Source organism: Mesoplodon mirus (genome assembly GCF_964341445.2).
Source record: "Mesoplodon mirus genome assembly, chromosome: 19".
Taxonomy (NCBI): domain Eukaryota; kingdom Metazoa; phylum Chordata; class Mammalia; order Artiodactyla; family Ziphiidae; genus Mesoplodon; species Mesoplodon mirus.
The window spans coordinates 8,965,037-8,979,395 of record NC_138995.1 but is presented as its reverse complement, the minus strand read 5'-3'; the positions used below and the strand labels follow the sequence as shown (position 1 = coordinate 8,979,395).

The following is a 14,359-nucleotide window of genomic DNA, read 5'->3' as shown; positions in this document are numbered from 1 at the left end:
TGTGTTTCTGGGGCTGGAATGCCATCCCCTGGAAGCCTTGTCTCTTAAAGACGCCGGGTGTGAACGGGCTTTAGAGCACAGCGGAGGCCTGTGGCATCGGAGGGCCGGGGGGTTCCCACATGCCAAGCGCCCAGGCCCTTTGTGAGGGGGGGTTCCCTCCGGCATTTCTAAGTACACGAGTTATTGCTGCCCCGCAGCTTACGGGGTTCTTGCACAGGGCGTAAGGAATGAATCGAGTGCTTATTAACTCAGCAAGTGTCAGTCCGGGGTCCAGAGGCCCCCGTTTGGAAGCAGAGCAGTTAATACACGGGCGGATTAGGTGGCTCCCAGGCTTCGCCACAATTAGAAACTCTGGACGTCTGAAATATTAACTGGGGCATGTGGGTAAGAGGCAGCGCCTGGCGGCACTGCCAGGGAGATAACAGCGCTGAGGAGGCCGAGGAAAATTATGTAAGGATCTGGCCGCGGCAAGTGGCATTTACTGAACCCCGGCTCTGCGTCAGTGGTTCTCGTGGACGGTCCTCGCTTGATCTCCCCGAGAATCCCGCAGGCGGGACTGTGTCTCCCATTTTACGGAAGAGCCAATGGGGAGGAGATCAGAGAAGGCAAATCAGGTCCCTAAGGCTGCACAGCAAGGAGGCAGGGATGGGAATCTGAACACAAGTCAGCCTTCTCCCTGCATCCCCCCTCGCTGCAGCCTGGGTAGTATGTGCCCTCCAGGGAGGCACTGAGATGCTAATAAAAATAAGAGGTGCTCAGAAAAAATAATACTAGCCATATTGATCGTAGTAGCTGGTATTAATCGAGCATGTGCTACACACCCGCACTGTGTTACAATCCACATACACTCACTCTTCATCTTTGGGACCATCGCAGAAAGCAGGTACTATTATTGTCCCCATCGTGTAGTTGAGGAATCCCAAGATAGGCAAATAAATGAAAAGAGGCAGGATGAGGTTTGACCTCAGGCCTCCAAACCCCACCCTGTTTCAGAGATGCTGCTGGGCCTCCCCAACTCCAAAAGGCAGATTGGGTGGAGTCTGTGCTTTCCACACTCTCATCTAGGGCCCGGCCCGGCCTTCGTTCATCCATTCATCCATTTACCATGAAGAAGCATTTATCAACCACCCCCATGGCCTGGGCACTGAGCTGGAGCTTAACATGTACCCACTTATTTAACTGACGCTACCGCCCTGTGGGATAGGTATTATTTATGACTCTCTTCATTGTCTGGATAAGAAAACTGAGTTTCAGGGAGTGGTATCCTGCTAAAACATCTAGCCTGCCCTCTTCCAGTTGGTCCAAAGATGCAAAACCATGGAATGTCACAGACAGAGAGGACAGGAGATGGCAAAGCAAACAGGGCAAGCGCCAGCATGGACCCCAGCGTGGGAATGGACACCACAGAGCTGGGGGAACCCAAAGAGATGGAGGCTGAAATATTAATGATGGGCAATAAAATGAACAAAACCCCATGCCCTACATACTTCATGTTTTGTTTGTTGTTTGTTTTCTTTGCTTGTTCTTTCTCCCCCTTTGGAGACCAGGCACTTCACCGAGGTCTCTGTTTACAGTCTGGGGAACAGACGGGCACAGTCAAAACCAGACTCCTCGGGCTCAGTTCTACTCTCCACTTCCCCAGTTACAACATTCCTTCCCTTTGGACATCATTCAAGTTCTCCTTTCCCTCGAGCTGCACGGTACCACCTGGATGGAGGAAGGAAGCAATAGGTGGCATGTTTCTAAGAATAATAAAGAAGGAACAACAGCCAAGGGGGCCCTCTCTGCCCAGGCGGGCAGCCCCCTTAGGCCCCACGTGAGCTGCCTGGGAGCAGAGTGAGGTGAGCCTGGGCCTCAGCCGTGCCCCGAGCTGGAAGGTGAGCAGCTGGAGTGTCAGGGCTGGGAGGACCACCTTCGAACTGCTGGGGCCGAGCATGCAGTGGGCATGCAGGAGATGTCCCACCAGGACGTGGCTGTCCCCAGTGCAAAGCAATCACATTTCTAACGATAGCAGCTGAGACGTGGGAGCTTGAATATGGGCTGCTGTTTTCTTTCTCACATGTTAACTAAAGCAGATTGGATGCTGTCCCCATGACACCATCGCGTCTACTCACTTGCATCCTGGCCTTTCTTGTGGGAAAGACAGACAGCCGCAGCAGAAAGAAAAAAGCTGCCCTACACACCCACCCAGGCTACGTTCACGGCAGCCCTTAGTCAGTGCTTGTCACTGATTTAATCGTCATCTGTAGTGATTCTGAACTGTACTGTGCTCAGCCCCCTCACAATTTGGAAGGAGGGGTTAATTAAAATCTATGTCCCTACATGGGTGGGGTCACTCATCTGTACATTACGTAGAATCTCTGTCCTGGCTGTAAATACGGCACATTTACAATATCTGTGGCTGAGAGGTGTAGCACAGATGACTAGTACCTGGTAGTTTTTTATTCTCCCTCTTGAAAAAAAAAAAAAAAGTGAGATGCTCACACCATTGCAATATAAGGTTTGTGACTTAACCACCCCAAATTAAACAGTCGATGTGTTGTGCTTTTGACATTCCTATACAATTTCTAAGCATGATGAAACGTTTCCCCTGTGCCAGGCAGTTGCAAGGGGATATGCTTTTCCCTTTCTCCCAAATTCCTATCTTTTCTCAGTTAAAAATGGAGAATAAAAGGTTTAAAACTCACTGCTTTAAAGCCGGAGTCACAAGCTCTTCCTGGAAAGGACCAGGTAGTCCAAATTTTTGGTTCTGTGGCTCATACACTTGCCATGGCAACTACTCAACTCTGCCAGAGTAGCGGGAAAGCAGCCACAGACAACGGGCCAAAGAACGGGTGTGGCTGTGTTCTAATAAAACTTTATTCAAGACACCGTAATTTGAAGGTCATGTACTTTTCATGGGTCATAAAAAATTATCCTTCTTCTGATTGTTCTAGCAACCATTTAATAATGGAAAAATATTTTAAACTCATGGGCCATCCAAAACAGGGAGTGGGCCAGAGTTAGCCGAGTCCTGAAATTGAAGAGAGTTCTACCAAGCTATAAGTGTCCATGGTTTAGGCCACATGCTCCCTCTGGGCCTCTGGTTCTCAGCTTTAGGAAGTAGTCTTGGACCAGGCCTGTGCTGTCCAAAGTGGTATTCACTAGTCACCTGTGGTTAACTAAATGTAAACCTAAATGAATTACAATGAACAAGCCAGTCCCTCAGTGGCACTAGCCATGTTTCAAGTGCTAAAGAGCCGCATGTGGCCAGTGGCTCCCATATTGAACAGCACTGATCTAGAACATTTCCATCACTGCACAAAGTTCTACTAGACAGCTCTAGATTAGAATGATCTGTGAGACCCCTTCTTGGTCCCAGGGGTGGTGGGATTACCAGTTATATGAAAGCACAGCATGGAAAGGGAGGAGAGGAAAAACAATACTTGGCTCCCTTTCATAGCAAGAAGGAAGATGCAGGGAATTGTAAACGAGTTTGCGAGTATCTCCCCCAAATTCTTGCTGAGAGCTTCAGAATGTAACCATGCTTGGAAGTAGGGTCTTTGCATGTGTAATTATTTGTGGATCTTGGGATGAAAGCATCCAGGATTTAAGGTGTGTCCTACATGCAATGACTGGTGTCTTTATAAGAGAAAGGACGAGCAACACAGAGGGACCCAGAGAAGAAAGCAGTATGAAGATGGAGCCCGAGATTGGAGGGCAGCCACAAGACAAGAGGAGCCAAGGAAACCAGCGGCCACCAGAGACTAGGAGAGAGGCATGAAATAAAGCCTCCCCGGGCGCCTTCAGAGGGACGGTGGCCCTGCCCGCACATTCCTTGCAAACTTTTAGTCCCCAGAATTGCGAGATAATACATTTCTGTTGTTTTCAGCCACCAAATTTGTGCTCTCATCTGTTGACAGCAGCCCCAGGAAACTAGTAACAGGAGTTGAAGGGGTTTTGAAGAGAAAGAAGAGGACCAAGTTATTAGCAATTACATAATCCTTGAAATCGTTTGGGAAGCGACCAAAAACTCCAAGCAAGATTTCAAAAGAGCTTCATAAAGAACGGGGCCCAGAGAAAACTATTTTATGTAAGAAACTCCATCTCCCAATAGCCAGTGTGGCTGAAGAGAGGCCTTGGAAACACAAAAAGGAGTAAGAAACGCAAAAGGGGCTGAGAGGAGAAAGCCTGCTTCCCCAAAGGGAAAACCTCACCTGAGAGACCTGGGGGAATCTGGTCCTGGCCACAGTGGGAAATCAGAGAGTGGGAGACTTAATGCATGTCAATTTGCAGAAGGCATCTTGTCCCCAGCCTGCAGCACGTGTGGACAGAAGACGAGCGGGGGTGTCAGAGAAATCCTTGTCTTTGGGGAATGCCGATCGGGGGATTAAGGGCAGAGTCTCATGGGACAGGAGGGAGGTGACAAGTGCAAGACCATTCTGCTGAGCTCACTCTCGGAGTAAAGACGATTGTGATCCAAGGCAGTCAGGCTAAGAAGCAAAACCGACAGATGCTCTCCGGCCTCTCTCCTTGGTGTCTAAGATGACAGGGAGGGAGTCACTTTGCTTCCTGCTGGGAAAATCCTTAAACTGAGACACTCACTGCTACTTCAGAGAGGGCAGATTTCTTTGGGGAGGAGCCTTAAAAGAGTCATCCCCGCCTTACCCCAATTCCACCAAACACACATGCTTCATGTCAATCACTTTCCCTACCACCTACCACTGGGGGAACCCAGGTGGCTGGCCGGGCCATATCCCAGTCCCATGGCCCAGGGGATTTTTGAGTTGGGGGGCAGCCAGATGGGGTGGCTTGAGCCTGGGCATCCCAGGGGGCAGCGAAACGGCTGAGAAATAAGGCACTTTGCACATGTCTGGAGAAAGGGTATGTTTCGTGAAGGTCAATTCAGTCACTGATACCAAAAACTGGAGAGCAAGGCCTGTTCCAGGCTCATATCAGAAACAAACACGGCTTTGATGGGAAGCTGTGCAGCAGGGGATACAGACTTGACCTTCAGCAAGTCTTGCATCTGACTCTTCCTCTGTCACAAGTTTTCTGCGTCTGTCTGGATGATGTATTTCACCTCTTTAAGCCTCTGCTTTTTCATCAGTAAAATGGTACTAATAACACCTATCTCATGCGGTTACTATGAGGGTTAAATTAAGTGATGCAGGTAACATGGTACATACACATGGAAGCCACTCAACAAGACAGAACCACCTGCTGCTATCAGTTTTTTTTTTAAACAGAGATGTTCATCTAAGTGCTATTTATGATTTTAAAAATCCTAGAAGCAAGCAAAATTTCTGAAGATAGAAAGGAATAATTAGCTATGATATATATGTATATACACACAAGTGTGTGTGAAGAAATGTTATACAGCTTGTAAGCCATTATTTTTAAAGATAATTTAATAATGGTTAATGATAGAAAAATTCAAAGGAGAGTATTTAATGAGGAGAGCAAAATCAAATTTTTCTGCGATACGCAGTAAAATCCCTCTTTAGTATCGTTACTGCATATATACACACACACACACACACACACACACACACACACAGAGCCCCAGAGGAAAAAAACAGGAAAAGATTTATAGCAAAATGAAAATACTGATTAAGACTAGAAGTCTGGATAATTTTTACTTCCTTCTTTGTACTTCTGCTCGGCTTTCAACATTTTTTTACGACGTACATATATTACTTTGATAATGAAAATTAAAATATGAAGGAAAAATAACATGGATTTTCACTGTCAGGCTGATTCAATTGCAAAGGATGGCTTTCTACTTTAGCAAGTGGATAACCTCGGGCAAGTCCTTCAACTGAGCCTCAGTTTCCTTATAATGAAAACAAGGGGAGAGGGGGGATCACTGAATGCGTCTTAAAGGGCTGTACTGAGAATTACATAAGACAGTGTAAGGGCAAAGCATCTGACATACAGGAGGAGCCCGTGTCCTCTTTACCCAAGGTCAGAAGATTTTGGGGGGAAGATTTGGGCCAATCTGGGGAGGATATCAACATGCCTAGTGGATCACTGGAAATACTGAGGCAGGAGCCCTATCCCTCAGACACCAAAGCCAGAGCGCTGCTTCTTGGATACAGGCTCTGCTGAGAAGGCATGGAACACTGCTTTGAAGGACTCTGGCAGATTACTGCCCAGCTCATGTAATCTTCGCTTATCAGAGAGACTCCTTTTAGAGTCTATGGGAAATCCCAGATTGATTTCATTGATGAATCACACCTGCCACTTGCACCGCCCGGGGCCAAGAGAATTGACATTTGGGGGAATCTTTGAAAGAACAGCCCCAGATAGAAACACCATGGCTGGTGTCTGTATGTGGGAGGGTAGTTCAGTTTCTGGCAAAAATGAATAATGGTGATAAAAACAGCATGTCCAAACTACATATGGATCTGGTTTTTTTATGTATAGTTCTTGTGGGAAGCACTATTTGTTTTTCCTTCTTTTTTTCCCAGTTTTATTGACATATAACTGACATGTAACACTGTTAAGTTAGGGTGTGCAACATGTTAATTTGATACACGTAGATACAGTACTAGCTAACACCTCCATCACCTCGTAAAACAGTTAACAATATTGTATTGTATATGTGAAAGTTGTTAAGAGGGTAAACCTTAAATGTTCTCACCCCAAAAAAAAGAAATGGTAATTACGTTTATTTTTCCACTCACTTTTCACAGCGACTCTTTTTACGGACGAGGAGACCAAAGGCTTAGGGAATACAGCATGTCCAGAAACACGGAGCCGGGAGCTCAGCTGGGATTCAGAACCCTTAGAAGGCTAAATCCAGAAGCCGAGCTCTAACCCAAGATGCACACGCACCCCTCCTGGACCCTTCACCACCACATGCCACTGCCAGGGGCACCTGCAGACCCTGAAGCAGAATATCCTTCCACTGAGTCGGGGAAGAGGAGGGAAAGGTGTATAGAACGGTCTTTGTGGGCTGATGGGTAGCGAAGGAGCAGCGTCCGTCAGACTCTCCCTCATCCCTGCCTGATACAAGAGGTGGTTTTGAAACAGTCCAATTCCCTTAGTCCCTTTTATTATAATTGCTCCTTAAATGTTTTGATTGTGGTATATTGTGGATATTATTTCAGATCAGCTTTTAGCCTTATAAGACACTAAGGCAAGTATATAAGACCATTCTCCTGAGCAGATCATACGTAATAAAAACAATACATCAGGCACTGACTTTTATTAAAGGGGCATTTAATCCCCAATAGTACACCTCTCTTTAGACAACGCCTATTCCACGAAATACCAGGAACCTGGCTTGGAGGTCCAAAAGAAATAGAAAAAAGAGAGAAAGAAAGAAAAAAGGAGGGAGGGAGGGAAGGAGAGAGAAAGAAAGGAAGAAAAGGAAGAGAGAAAGGAAAGAAAGAAAGGAGGAGGGAGGGAGGAGGAGACCGAGAGAGATATTATTTTATGTTATGTTTGATAAATACAGGGGTGTGTCTAAGGATATTTACAAAGCTGTGCAGATCCGGCACAGTTGCACTGGGGTACGGTTTATAAAACACTAGATTAGGAGCCCGAAGTCCTGGGTTCTGAGATCAGCATTGCCACTTACTGGATGCGTCTTTGAACACTTACCCTCTGTGTTTCTTCATCAGTAACCTGAAATGGCTCCGGTCTTGCCTAGCTGGGGTGACCACATCTCAGTTTGCCCAGGACAGCCCCAGGTCACACCTGTTGCCCTGGCATGCTTATTAATAGCACCCTTTCACCTCTAGAAGTGATCCTGTTTGGGTGACAAATTACATTCCCCCCACACGAAACTTACAGTGTTTTACGACGGTGAAAGAGAGAAAGGTTTGGGAATGCTTTGTCACAGTAAACGCCCTATTATAGATTCAGGGGGTTGAAGGCACTCTCCGTGGCTCTAACTGCTGCCTTTAAGAAACGAAGATGGGTTTAGGAAGTGTTTACAGCAACGTGGGGGAAAAGCTCAATATTATAAAGTGGGTGCATTCGAGATGATGTCTGCAGGGTGCTCACTACCCACATACACAAAAACAGGTAATGGAAACACACAGTGACAACCATGGTTGTCTTTGGTGAGGCTGTGGGTAAGATTATGCCAGATTTTAAGGAGTGGGTTAGCTTTTATTTTGAGAAAAACCAGCCTCAAAAAGACAGAAGAAATAAATGACAGATGGTGACAGTTGGTGACCTGCTCTAGGGGGGGAACACGGTGAGAGGCAGGGCTAAGAGAAGTGCCCTTTGCACCTGCCTTGCAAGACGCAGGCAGGAGGCACTGCCAGAGAGAAGAGAAGCTTCCAAGGCAAGGATTTCGTTCTCACTGAATGACGATCTGGTTGCAACAGTGTCCTGGCCAGTGAACTGCAAAGAGGACCGGGGGGTGTTTGTGGGGTGGTGGTGTTACGAGCAGTGGGACCGAGTTGGCTGCTTGGACATCTAGAACCTTCCATAACACCTAGAAGCCCCATAACCATAACCTGGGGCTTCTCACATCCAGCCGAACGTTATGCATAATCCAATCAGAAAATTCTCAAGAGTCAAACAAGTTGATCTAAACAATGTATCATAAAACTTTCAGCTTTTCTGTTCATTAAAAAAAAAGTACGAATCGTTCATTCAGGACCAGAATTTTCAACAAAGCCAACAAATCATCTCTCTCTAAAATGAAGTGAATTCACTGAAATAGACATTCGTTGAGCCCCCTATATGATCACACAGCCCTCAAAGTGAGGCTCTGAGGTCGGGGTTACTTCACATTTAGGGCGAGAGGTACAGCAAGGCTTTGGGAGGACATGTAACGCGCTGAGCGTCACAGGACAAGGCAAGACATGGAGCTGGCAAGGGGCACAGTGAGTTTGTGAACTCCCACCTGCCTCCCCAACCTTCAGCTGCTGCAAACTGTGCCTGGGCAGCCCCAATGGCAGCCTGAACTCCCAGTGTGAATCTCAAGCACATCCGGAGCCTCCTGGCCAAGCAGCCGCCCTCCCCAAGACATCATCCCTGAGGGCAGTCCGCCCCCAGCCCTGGCTGAGATACCATGACTCCTTGTCATTCTCCCAGCTGGAGTGCCACCTGCTCCAAAATGCTGCCCGGTCCTGCAAAGTCATTGCACCCAACTTTCTGAGTTCTACTTCCTACCTTCAACTCATTCTAGAGGAGTTAAAAAGAGCACGTCTTCGCAGGAGCGTGCAACAAACATTTATTAAGCAATGACCACGTGCAAGGCAGAATGCTACAGCCCAGGGCAAAACCAGCCCAGGACAGATGCAGTCAGAGGCGGACCTGGACCACCCCCTTCCACTGAGTGGCCTCTGAGAAGTTACTGTTTCACTGGGACTCGGTTTCTCCATCTGTAAAAGAGAGGTAGCTGGACAAGATGAATTCTAAGCTCCCTTCCGGCACTAATGAGCTATAATTTACCACAAGACATCTTTAGATGTCCAAGATTAGATCTCAACCCCTTTCCTTCTCCTTCCCCCAGAGAAATCTCAGCAGTGGCCATGCATGCTTATGGGTTTTCAATGTTTTAAGATTTTAACTTTCTCTCTTAAGGTGGGGCTGCTATCTCTTTTCAGAAGAGCTCAGGATTCATAACCGTATCTTCAACGACTGTTCTTCTCTTCAACAATACCGAAAACCTTGGGGGAAACACATGTTCCTGTTTCCACACGATTCCCTTATTATTACGCAGTCAATGCCAAGAGTGTTACTCTCCATTAATATCAGCTCCCCCTGAAAATCAACGTGTCACCTCAGCGGGTTAAACCCGGAGCAGACCAGGAAAGTGTTGTTTCAAAACAAATATGCCCACTTGCGTTCCCATCACCATCATTTTAGCACAATTTCTAAAACTGTGATTTTTAGGCCATTTGCAGTGTTCCCTCATTAGACAGAAAGTGTCTTTTAACGGCTTTACTTTTTAACAGATGCTAACTCGCGGGAAACGGGCTGCCGTAAAAGGTACCTGCATTAAAGAAGTGTCCATCTATCAACGTAGACTCTGGTAAAGGATTCGAAGTGTTTGATGAATTGTTTCCATTAAGCTGAAAATACCCCTTCGGGTGTGAGCTTGTAATTCATGAGTGGCTGTAAACGGATTCAAATAATAACGAGGATTTTTTTCTTTTTTTTAACCCTGTTCTGATAATCATCTAGTGGAGAACAAACACACTGAATCCCTACAGAAGATATTCTCTAATGATTTCTACAATTGTCCTAAAGTCCAAACAAAGTGTTGTGTTCTAATGTGGTTTTTGTAAGGCTATCGTTTTGGCCGGCTTTTATATTCCTATTTTAACAAAGAAAGTGTGATATTTGACTGACATCTGGGTAGATGGATAGTAATCAGAACTGTAGTCCGTGGAGAAATTAAGAGAGAAACCAGGAGCTGATAAAAACTGAAATCGGGGGGGAAAAAATGCAGACGCATTTAAAGTTTTTACATTTCTCTATTTTGGAAAAGCACCAGGCAGCACCTAATAAATGAGAAGGAATCTTGATGAAAAACCCCGTTTACCACCAGAGCAGACAATAGACACTGATATCTCCTTTTCTTCATGATAATGTTCACAGGATGCTGTCTTGGGTTCATTTAGGTTAATCATGTCACCTGACACAAGGTAATCTTACCTATCACAGCAAGAGTCCTAAAGTCTCGTGAAATGTGTCTCTTTATTGTAACTCTAGTAGGGAAAGCGGCATCCCCAGAACTCAGACAGGAATAAGGCAACCTGGCCTGCAAATACAATGCTATCCACTACCTTCAGTTTGCTGCATCCTTTCGATTAAATCCAGTATGTGTGCATTTAACGAGTGTGTAACACATGCCAGCGACTGGGCTACTCACTGGGAATGAGGGTTAGGTAATGCATGTAGTAAAGCACTGATAAGTGTCTGCTGGGTACCAGCACAGGGACCCTGCCTGTGCACACAAAGCTGATGAGATCACTCCAGGACCTGAGCAGGATGACAGCAGGGGGACCAGAGGAAATCCTCAAAGACCACTCCTCTTCCCTTTTATCAGTGTCCCCGTCAGCTAAACTGTCAAAAGAGGAAGTGAAGACCTTGCCTTCCTCGAAGGCTTTCAGGCTCTGTCTAAACTCTTTTCAGTGGTATTTTGGGGTGTAGGCTCCAATTCTGAAACATAACTGCAGCTGGCTATTGAAAAATGAAAATCAGTCACATGTTTGGCATGAAAATGCACCATTCTTTTCTGAGTCAGCAAAAGTTGGAAATACATACATTTAAAGTAACTCTTTTTTTTATTACAATAGGAAAATATGCTCATTGAAAAAAAAATCCAAACAACTGGGGAGGAAATAGAGACATAAGTACAAATATCCCCTTTCCCCAAGCCTTCTATGCTTGTAAACTTCTTTTACTGGTTAAGGTCTATGCTTCTAGACTTTTGCTATCCCTCTCTAAACCCACTGAATCCACTGCGTTTTCAATGACTTGAAGTCATAGAACGGTATTCATTTCAAGCTAAGTAGAGCAGATTATGATTTACCGAGCACTACATATGTGCAGGCCTCTCGGTGCTTTGTATACGTCCTCCATATCCATATTACGCTACAGGGCTTGGCGCACTGGCCCTCAGGCCAAACCAAGTCCCCCTCCTATTTTTGTGAATAAAGTTTTATTGGAACACAGCCACGTTTATTTGTTTACACGTGTTCTATGGCTGCTTCTGTGCAGTGAGCCTGCAAAGCCTAAAATAGTTTCTATCTGGCCTTTTTCAGACAAAGTTTGCTGACCCTTGAGACAGTAGAAACCTTTCCATGGAGGAAAAGGAGTTGATGGGAATAAAACAAGCGATTATCACAGGTCAAACAATGAGCGGACTCTCCATTTCCGTCTTATCCATTGCTGTATTGTCTACACGTTCAATAATGGTGCACACATTCTCTCTGTGGCTTAATTATATATGCAGTTCAAAGAGAATTCTATAGGAATATGAATAAAACTGATGAACTAGCACCATGTAACATCCCACAAATGAAAACAATTTCCACTGTTTGCATGCAAACACAATAGTCTAAAAGGGATTTCTTTACGAAATTGAGTTATTTGTAGTGAGGTGGATGGACCTAGAGTCTGTCATACAGAGTGAAGTAAGTCAGAAAGAGAAAAACAAATACTGTATGCTAACACATATATATGGAATCTAACAAAAAAAATGGTTCTGAAGAATCTAGGGGCAGGACAGGAATAAAGGCGCAAATGTAGAGAATGGACTTGAGGACACAGGGAGAGCGAAGGGTAAGCTGGGACAAAGTGAGAGAGTGGCATGGACATATGCACACTACCAAATGTAAAACAGATAGCTAGTGGGAAGCAGCCGCATAGCACAGGGAGATCAGCTCGGTGCTTTGTGACCACCTAGAAGGATGGGATAGGGAGGGTGGGAGGGAGATGCACGAGGGAGGGAATATGGGGATATATGTATACACACAGCTGATTCACTTTGTTATACAGCAGAAACTAACACACCATTGTAAAGCAATTATACTCTAATAAAGGTGTTAAAAAAATAAATAAAAGGGATTTCTTAAAAAAGAAAAAGTTTGCAAACACTTCATGACATTTTTGCAACAATATTTACCCTATTATTTTCTAAGAATATATGTTTTTGGAGATTCGGGAAATGTGGCAGACACTGCTAGCTGAGGATCATATCTGCCGCTTCTTTGACCAGGGCAGTTAGACTACATTTCTCAGCTTCCTCTGGAGGGAGCACAGTCATACAACTGAGTTCTGGACACGTGGATGTGAGCAGAGCTGAAACTCTCCACGTCGAGAGCTGGTCCATAAAATCCTCCCTGCTAGTGCCTCCTCTGATTGGCTGATACAGATAGAACCTCCTTTGTACACGTGGGAACCACACGATAAAGATGGCAGAGCCACAAGATGGAAAGAACCTGGGCCCCTAAATCAACACTTGGAGGAGAGCCACCCAAAAGAGGTATCTGTTATATGAGCAAGAAAAAAAATGTACATCAAGTCTTTGAGATGTGGGGGATTATTTATTATTTTTCTTAATGAGAGTTCACTGTATTTATGGAGCTCACTGTTGACAGATGGCTTTGGGATGGAGGAAGGACATAGAAATCCCTTCTCTGGAGAGGGTCATTCCATAGCTTCTCCTTGAAATCAAAGTACCAGAGACTCTTTTCAGACCTCTGTCTCATTGGTGCTCAATCTCAATGAGTAAGTGGTAACTACAACTCCCACCCAAGCCTTTGTCTGTCTTTATTCCGAGTTCCTCCTGCAGCATCATATTCACCATGTTTCCTGGTCAAACCTTTTCCTCTCTGCCACATGGTATTGGGTTCCATGTAACTTAAGATGGCAGCCAGTAACAATTTTTAAGTTTATCAACTAGGATACTTTCTCACCTACTGACTCCTATGTCTTGAGAGAAGATTAAAGCACCATTCTGCCATCAGCAAGGAAGCAATGTAGATAAATTCCATGCCATTTATAATTCATTCCACCTTCATTAAGTATTCATACACTACTTATTGGCACATCACCTAAGTATTCTATGTAAGAGAAAACAGAATAGCTAGAAAAGAAACTGGGAGAGGCTGGTTTATTAGGAGACTGGGAGAGAGGAAAATAATTTGCTGTATCCCTTACCCCAACCTTCTTCTTGCAGGAAAGTTTTCTCGCCAAGCCACGTGCAAATGAATTAGGCAGCTATCCTGAGGGTAAATTCAGCAGTACCAATAGGAGGACAACCACAATCTTCTCGTTCATTATTTTAACCCGTATTTATTGGAGACTGGCTTTGGCAGGCCCTGAGAATACAACAGTTATTCCCTTCTTAAAGGCTGCACTTCTTAAGCAAATACATATATGGATTAAACACAAGGAATCCATACTGGCAATGTGAAACAGCTCCCTATGAAAGGTTAATTTCTCTGATTACCATCAACAGTAATAATCACAACATTAAGTCATAATAATTCATAAGTTAGGAGAGCCCAAAGGTATTGAGATTGTACAAGATGCCAACTACTAGACTGAGAAGAGTTTAATTTTCCTAAGGACGCTGAGATTTAATTTCTAATATTTGTGCCCATTTTACAGATGAAGACACTGAGGTTCTGAAAGATTACATAATTGCTCAAGATAAGACAGTAAGTCATCAGCCAAAGAGAGGCTTGTGTCTATTTGAATCCAGAGCTCATGCCTGTAAGCCATCATTGCTACTGTTCCCTAAGACAGGACGGTGTCTCAACTGAGAAGATGTAGAGACAGTGGGACATCAAAGTGAAAGAACAGGAAAGCAGGAGGCCCCTGCAGAGTCAGGGGAAGCATGTAGTAAAAGAATGCTACCAGACATTAAAGACTAGTTGTGCCCACCTCTTGGGCT

The 14,359-nt window shown here is 45.0% G+C and overlaps 1 protein-coding gene across 2 annotated transcripts in view; it reads right to left on the bottom strand.

The window, feature by feature from the left end:
* Positions 1-14,359, bottom strand: part of MAF (MAF bZIP transcription factor) — a 362,167-nt gene that overhangs the window by 211,430 nt on the left and 136,378 nt on the right. The gene's annotated exons all lie outside the window — the stretch shown is intronic.